Source organism: Epinephelus moara, chromosome 7, assembly GCF_006386435.1.
Source record: "Epinephelus moara isolate mb chromosome 7, YSFRI_EMoa_1.0, whole genome shotgun sequence".
NCBI lineage: Eukaryota > Metazoa > Chordata > Actinopteri > Perciformes > Serranidae > Epinephelus > Epinephelus moara.
In genome coordinates this window covers 32,980,226-32,988,158 of record NC_065512.1, presented here as the reverse complement: position 1 = coordinate 32,988,158, position 7,933 = coordinate 32,980,226, and the positions used below count along the sequence as shown (strand labels likewise).

The window sequence follows — 7,933 nt, the reverse complement described above, 5'->3', positions numbered from 1 at the left end:
CTAGGTTAATTGATAACTCTAAATTGTCCATAGGTGTGAATGTGAGCGTGAATGGTTGTCTGTCTCTATGTGTCAGCCCTGTGATAGTCTGGCGACCTGTCCAGGGTGTACCCTGCCTCTCGCCCGATGTCAGCTGGGATAGACCCTCAAGAGGATTAAGCGGTTAGAAGATGAATGAATGAATCACTTATAAAAATGCTCCCAAAGGACCTTTAATTCTAGTTAATGTGCCACCCTGTGTACACACAATTAATCAAGGACAGTGAATCTCTGGTGTTTTAATCCTGAAGCTAAAGTACGAATCATGTCAAACACTGAAATTTAATTCTCACACTTTCTCACACACTCACACACACTTTCAAAGTTGATATAACAACCTTCATAGCAAATAGCTGCTTATTTACACATCTAGCAGTTACGGAGCAAATTATCATTCATTTGGTGTTTCTTGACACCTGATATTAAGTCTCATTTAGCTCTGATTTTGGTCCCAACCAACTCCTGATGGAGCTATCTGGCTAAATAGCTGCTAAATGATCCAAGATATTCACCAGCTGGCCATGAAATGTGCGTCTGTTGTTTTCTGTCATTAGTAGTTCTAGCATAGTGTTGCTGGTCAGGTAAAAGGTCAGCTAAATATAGTTTCTTGTGGTGTGTTAGGTGTGGAAAAAAAGACAATATGCCAAAATAGGCCTACCGAAATAAATACAACCTGATTCATACCATGTGTCCAGGTGATGCTAGCATATAGGCTAATAGAAGCTAACATTTATTATAGTCCTATAGACCAAATCACCATGACGTCGCATTAACAGCAACAATCACTTCCAGGACAGCTGGCAATTGTTTTGAATTGTGGACATATGTGAAATCAGCATTTAAAGATATATACTCAGTAGCCACTTTATTAGGTACACCTTGCTTGTACCTGGTTGGACCCCTTTTGCCTTCAGAAGTGCCTTAATTCTTTGTGGAATAGGTTCAACAATGGCTGGAAATATTCCTCAGAGATTTTGGTTCACATTGACATGATAGCATCACACAGTTGCTACAGATTTGTCAGCTGCACATCCATGATGTGAATCTCCTGTTCCACCACATCCCAAAGGTGCTGTATTGGATTGAGATCTGGTGACTGTGGAGGCCACTGGAGTACAGTGAAATCATTGTCATGTTCAAGAGACCAGTTTGAGATGACTGGTGCTTCGTGACATGTTGCGTTATCCTGCTGGAATTATCCATCAGAAGATGGGTACACTGTGGTTATGAAGGGATGGACACAGTCAGCAACAATCAGCAGTTTCTGAAATACCTAGACCAACCTCACCTGGCATCAACAACCATGCCACGTTCAAAGTCTCTTAAATCACCTGTCTTCCCCATTCTGATGCTCGGTTTGAAATTCAGCAGGTCGTCTTGACCATGTTTACATGCCTAAATGCATCGATTGGCTTGTGATTGGCTGATTAGTTGCGTTAATGAGCAGTAGAACAGGTGTACCTAATAAAGTGGCCAGGGAGGGTATTGTTAAACATGGTGGTCCAACCTATCTGCAGTTTCTGCTGTGCTCATTTTATGCACTGTGGTGCTTTGCTCATATCTTTGATTAACCAAATTTGGGATTCAACTCAAGCTGTTGTTTCTTAAGTCTGTGGCCCAACAGGTAAACTAGGTTGCAACCTAATGTTAGTTAAAGTGTTATTGATAAGATATGAAAGCATCAGCCATTCATTGTGAATGTGATGAAAAAAATCATGAAAAAAGAAAGCACTGATTATGATGCTGCCATAGTCCAGAGTTGTCTTTGAGCATGTTTGCTCTTTGCAGATGAACATCTATAAAACACCAAACACTTCTCCACTATTTATTCTCACCCAGCACTCTTATAATCTGAACCATTACACTGAACTATTTTCTCTTGATATCTCAGGTGTTCCTCGCCCCCATTTACTCAGAGCCGTGAAATTGTATGTCTGTGAAACAGGGGTTTTCTACCTGGAAGTTACTGTAAACAAACATTGTGCTTCGGTCTATAGGACCATGGAATTAAACTGGAAACATAAACCTCTCTTGTGTTGTCATCGTCAGTATTTTATGTGCCTTAAACTCATACAGCCTTCCAAAACATACTGTTTTCGGAAAGTAAGGGTACAGTGACTTTTGGTGACAAACACAATGTCAGTATACAGCAAGCTCAACCTGGGTACCTTCCTGTCTCTCCATTGGCTCAGTGACATGGAGTCCACAGATGTGAGGTCTGCAGTTAGACCTTTGGACTCGAGGCAGCAGCGTCATCGTAAAAAAGGCCATACTGAACTGTTGGCAACAGTTTCGTGTTGAAATTGAATCTAAAAAGACTAACATTAAGTTTCAGATTGCACCGGAGATTTAACACTCATGCAGTATGTTCCTCCTCCACCAGCCACCTCTTCCAAGCTGTTACTGGAGCAAAGTGCTTAAACAACCTGCACTTGACTCTTTTAAAGTTGATCATGCAAATCCAACTAATAGCAGCAAATGGTACACCCACAGATGGCAGATATAAAAATGTCATCACATGCCGTCTGCATGTGACTGAAGTCTTCCTTCATTTCTGGAAACAAGGTGGGGTTTCCTATGTTTTTTGGCAGCTTGCTGCAGAGCTGATTATGTATGACTGAAGTTTGTACCTGTGTATTCCACTTGTTCAAGGTTTTTTTTAATTAAGTAAAAGTGGAATCCACTGTGGGATAATCTTGCTGTCCACCAATGATAGCATCCACCACATTCCTCGGCCTCAGATGAGAGCAGATACTCAGACGTTCACAGAAATTTCCTTCCTACTCCTCCCTGGCCTTGGGCCCGCTGGATTTGAGCCGAAACCAGCGGGGGAAGACAGGAAACTGACAGGATTACACTGACTGGGTCTGCTGGGTGCTGTGCAGACACACAGATGTGTATACAAATAAGAGTGGCCTGAGGTTGAACTGCAGGGTATGGAGTCCCGGAGGTGTCATTGAGGAAAGACAAACGAATTTCTCAAATAACTAATCTGTGCTCTCAGTTTCATCACTTGTGTGCGTACTTATTCATGCTCTTGATTTAGTATTGGATTTTTGGTCTCTTAGCGCCCAAACAAAGGCGCTCCTTAATGAAAAAATATACTGCAAAGGTTAACTGCTGCCTTCATACACACAGTTAAATAAACAGTAATTACAGTCGCTGAATGAGTGAACCGCCTGATCGACTGATGGCCAGCTATTTCCTGAATCTGAGTCAGCAACCAGTGATTATGATGCACTTTTACAAAATAAATGATCCTCTATCAACTGCCAATCCACTGAGAGTGTGTAACCTTTATCACAACTGGACAATAATTCAACATCAGTGAAGTTTTCGGCTCATAGACTTGTGTTCCAGATGCCTGCAGGCAGATAAAGCCACACTAACCTGATTGTGAAAATAGCACGCAGCTTTCCAATGATTTGAGATCAGCTCATTTTCCTGTTTCCAAATGTCAGTCTTAAACAAATTTCATTTCGCTATTTGTGAACAGTAAAACATCTTTTGATACTGTTGCTGTGGGAACGTGCCAGGTCTGAATGATGACTAATTTATCCGGCAGCACTCCCAGGGAGCGGATTTGACTGTGAATTATAGCCTATAGCTAATCTCAAAATAAGAAATGGCTTTGTGTAACCGTCGGGATTGAGACCACATCATCAGAAACTGGACACTTCCACATTGGACAAAACCACATCCTGCACGCTGGATACGAGGCTCTCCTGTGCATTTTTGAATATTTCTGCCCCATGTCTGTACATCAGTTTGTAAAACTTAATATGAATTAGATGTGATGGGGTTACCTGATATAGGTTGTCTGAATTTCCATCTTAAATGAACCAATTAGACGACAAAATTCAGAGTGCGTGACCTGGTCATACAGGCACGCTAACCAGGTGTGTTTTGGTGGCTTAAAGGGATCTGTTACTCTGGACAGCTGAGCCAGAGAGCACCATAAAATATTTAAACACATGTTAATCATCATCAGTAACTAGTTAAATACAGCTGCAGGCCGTTTGGCACACACTCCCACGCTATGCAGAGTTTGGACTTTTTACAACAGGTAAATAAAAATGTTAGCTGGAGCTCAGGTATCAGCTCAATGATACAGGCGGATATATTCTGGACCAACTGGAGTTTATGAAGAAGCATTAAACCACATTTTCTTTTTAAGACATTTAATCCTATGCATACACATAAGAGCATTACATATCAGCAAACATTACATTTCCTGACCTATATTTAGTTCCATTGGATCTCTTTTTGCATATTGCCCACTGCATTGGATTAGATGTGTAGACCATTTGGCACATAACAGATGTATTTTCAGTTTCTGAAATAGTTTTATCCGATTTTTTTTTCATATTTTCTTCTTATTTAGTTCAAATATTTTTTGATTGTCTTTTTTTTGGAGGATAAGATAATTTAACAATTATTCCTTGGTGAACCATATTAAATTTATGATGTGATATCTCAACATGACAAAGAGAAACAAAGATGATAATCACATGGAAATGTAGAAAACTTTTTGGGCATCCACCACCTGGTGGTTAAGAAATGATACTACAACTTAAATGGTTCAAAATGGCTTCCAAATATCTGTCTATACTGGACGCCTTGCATGAAAGGTCAATGACATTACCACTGCTGTGCCACATGTGTAAAAATGCCCTTTTTAAACTTTAATTTCATCCGGAAATCTAACTGAGACATGGGGTCTCAGTCTCAAGAGAGACCTGCTCAAGCAATACAAGACTTTGTTGTAACATGGTTGTTAGCATGTGAACTCCTACATTCATTGGCACACCTGTGCTACGCTGTTTCATTGCTGAGAGTGAGCTGTTCACTTGTTGGGTCCTATTCGTTAAGAAAGAATAAAACCATTTAACGATAAAATAATTCACCTGCATGTTGATTTAATTTTTGTATGATCAGGTACAGTTGGACTGTGTTGAAAGCCGAACTAAAATCTGCCAATAAAACTCTAGCATATGTTTTAGGGTCCTCTAGATGCTTTTTAATTAAATGAGTGACAGAAATAACTGCATCCTCAGTGCTACGGCCCTGTCTATATGCAAATTGTAGAGGATCCAAACAACCAGCAACCTCCAATTTGAGCATATTCACAATGATCCTTTCAAAACATTTCATCACAACTGGTGTTAATGAAACAGGTCTATAGTCGTTATTCACAGCTGGACATGAGACCTTGGGGACCAGAACAATGACTGATTTTCTCCACAGACCTGGCACTGTGTGACTGTTGAGTGACTGTTGGATAATGGGACACACAGCAACAGATAATGCCACTGAACAACTTCTTATTAAAAAGGCAGGCCAGCCATTGGGACCACATTGTTCCTGCTGATGTGTGGTGGCTACATTAAAAATGAATATAAATAAACATATTATTCAGTGACATGTAAGCATAATACAGACTATGTGACATTGTTGTGCAAAGTGATCCAGAGGCAGAACTCATCAGACATGTGAGACATTTAGTGATTTACAAGATCTTTTTTTAGCGTTTGCACCTCCGCCAACTCAAGCACACCAATTGTGGCTTCTGTCTCAGAGCTGCTATGTGAAGAAAAAAAGCCTAACGTTCAGATGTTGTCCTGTGTGCAGAGGCAGACTAGTTAACATATACAGCCTGTCTATTTCTCATTCAGGAGTAGTTTTGTGGCTTTGTTTCTATGGCAGGAGAGCTGTATGACACCTTGTACTCTGTAGCGCTGTGCGACTCTGACATCTTATTTTTGAATTTTTAGAGAGGGAGATGAATGTGAACGGCTGCGAGACGAGACATTCTCCTTTGGGGATTTCAGTTCAAACAGCCTCACAGACGCCTTCTAATAGGTTTAAGGAGGTCAAGTAAAAGGCTGTGAGGCAGGTGAGAATAGGAAGGAGAACAGAGTTGCTCTCAGTGCTGAGGGCTTTTTTCAGACTTATCACACACAGGCTGTTGCAATATAAATGCTGGTATTTCTGTGTAGTGAATGCATCATTGCCCAGATTTTCTGTGTTAAACTTGGCAAGGTTGCGTTGGTATTATCAAGTGTTTAGGGATAATAACAGGCAGAGAGTCTGCCCTTCAGACAAACAAACATGCCTGTATGCCCATAGATCCATCACAAAAACGCTGGGAACATTTTTACGTCTGCCAGAATGACCCATGGGTGACCCTGAGCACAGTTCCACCAGAGACACTCATATATGAACTAAGATCCTCTCCCCTGATAGAGTAGACATGTGGTGTTTTTAGTAGCAGTGTGATTTTGGTGTGTCCAAAATCAAGAGGAATGCTGGTGGTATTATCTACGGCCATAGATTAAAATTATACATCAACTCATTCTGTGAATGAATGGTTGTGGCTTTATTAATGGGTATTCAGATAAAATCAAGTAAAGGTATTTTTAACTATTTTATACAGCATTAATCTATTACAATACAGCTCTTTTTGATAGCCAACTCAGAAGCTGCTAACTTGCTGTCATGGAGTCAGAATCAAAATCAGAAATACTTTATTGATCCCAGAGTAGAAACTGTGATTAGTTACAGTCGTTCTGATGTAAAGAATAGGGAACTGTAAGAAGTAAGAATAAGAGTATAAAATTGAAGCATGTAAATATAAAGTAATAAAAGTAATAAATTCAATAAAATGGAAATAAAAATGTGCATTATGCTACAATGTTAATACTAGTATTTAAGATAGTAGGAATAGAAAATACATTAGAACATAGAATACATACAGATATGTGCATTGTGCTGTATTACACTGTATAAACTGGTGTTACATTCAGAAATATAAAATATGTATTGTGCTATAATGGTAACTACAATATATGCATCAATAGCATAAAGACAAGAATAAGAATAAACATAAGAAGAATGTACAATTATGTGCATTGTATGCTGAATAACTATATGCATTTAAGAGGTGTTAAGAATATTGCACAGTTGAATAATTGCATTATTCTCCAGTAAATAATTATGTACAGTATTTTGCTGTGAAATGTAAATACTCAAAGCACAAGTAGCTCAAAATAAGTAACTACAGCACTTTAGTAAAACTTACTGAGTTTCCACCATAACAAATCCAAGGCTGTTCTTCTGGACCTTAATTTTAAATATTTAATAGGCTAATTTAATCCCAAATAGGTAGGAAGAAATTAGGATGAAATGTAGGACAATGGCTAGTTTCTGTGTTTACACAGTGATTTATCCTATTGCAGTGAGCAGGAACACTGCTGCATTGTCACTACAGATCCACCTTGTTTATAAGAGGGGTCTGAGCCTCGGGTCACGTTTGATGTCATGAGTGACGTAGGCTACAAATAACGCATATATCTCCAAAAAAATAAAAACAACAAACTGCTTTGCCAGTTTTATGAGATGTAATATCCGCTTGTTTGTATAGACACTAGTTCAGGGATATACCGGTTATATTTTTTTCTTTTTCATGGTCACGGAGTGCTCATACAGAGACAAACGAAAACATACGTTGTCGGCAGGATTCGAACCTGCGCGGGGAGACCCCAATGGATTTCTAGTCCATCGCCTTAACCACTCGGCCACGACAACTGCTCATGATTTATGATGTTTGGTGTCAATAGAATCCAATAAATTCCAGTTGTCATCGTCATTGATTATGATTGATGTGGACGCAATCGTGAATAATCATCCCGCTCACATTTACCTCTGCAGTCGGCAGTGGGTAGATGCTGGTGGTGAAAACAGCACCATCTAGCGGCGGTGGACACCTGTAGCTGAGTGACATTTGTCCTTATATGCACTTCACAGTCTTTGGTCAGTAAACAGTCGGTTAAAAACGGCACAACAGCAAAAAACAAACAAACAAATATCAGTATGTCAAGGGAGTAAAACATGA

The 7,933-nt window shown here is 39.6% G+C and overlaps 1 non-coding gene across 1 annotated transcript; it reads right to left on the bottom strand.

Moving 5' to 3' along the window:
* Nucleotides 1–7,544: 7,544 nt before the first annotated feature.
* On the bottom strand, nt 7,545–7,626 carry trnas-aga (transfer RNA serine (anticodon AGA)). Its single transcript has one exon. It is a non-coding gene; the product is annotated as a tRNA-Ser (tRNA).
* Nucleotides 7,627–7,933: the final 307 nt, after the last annotated feature.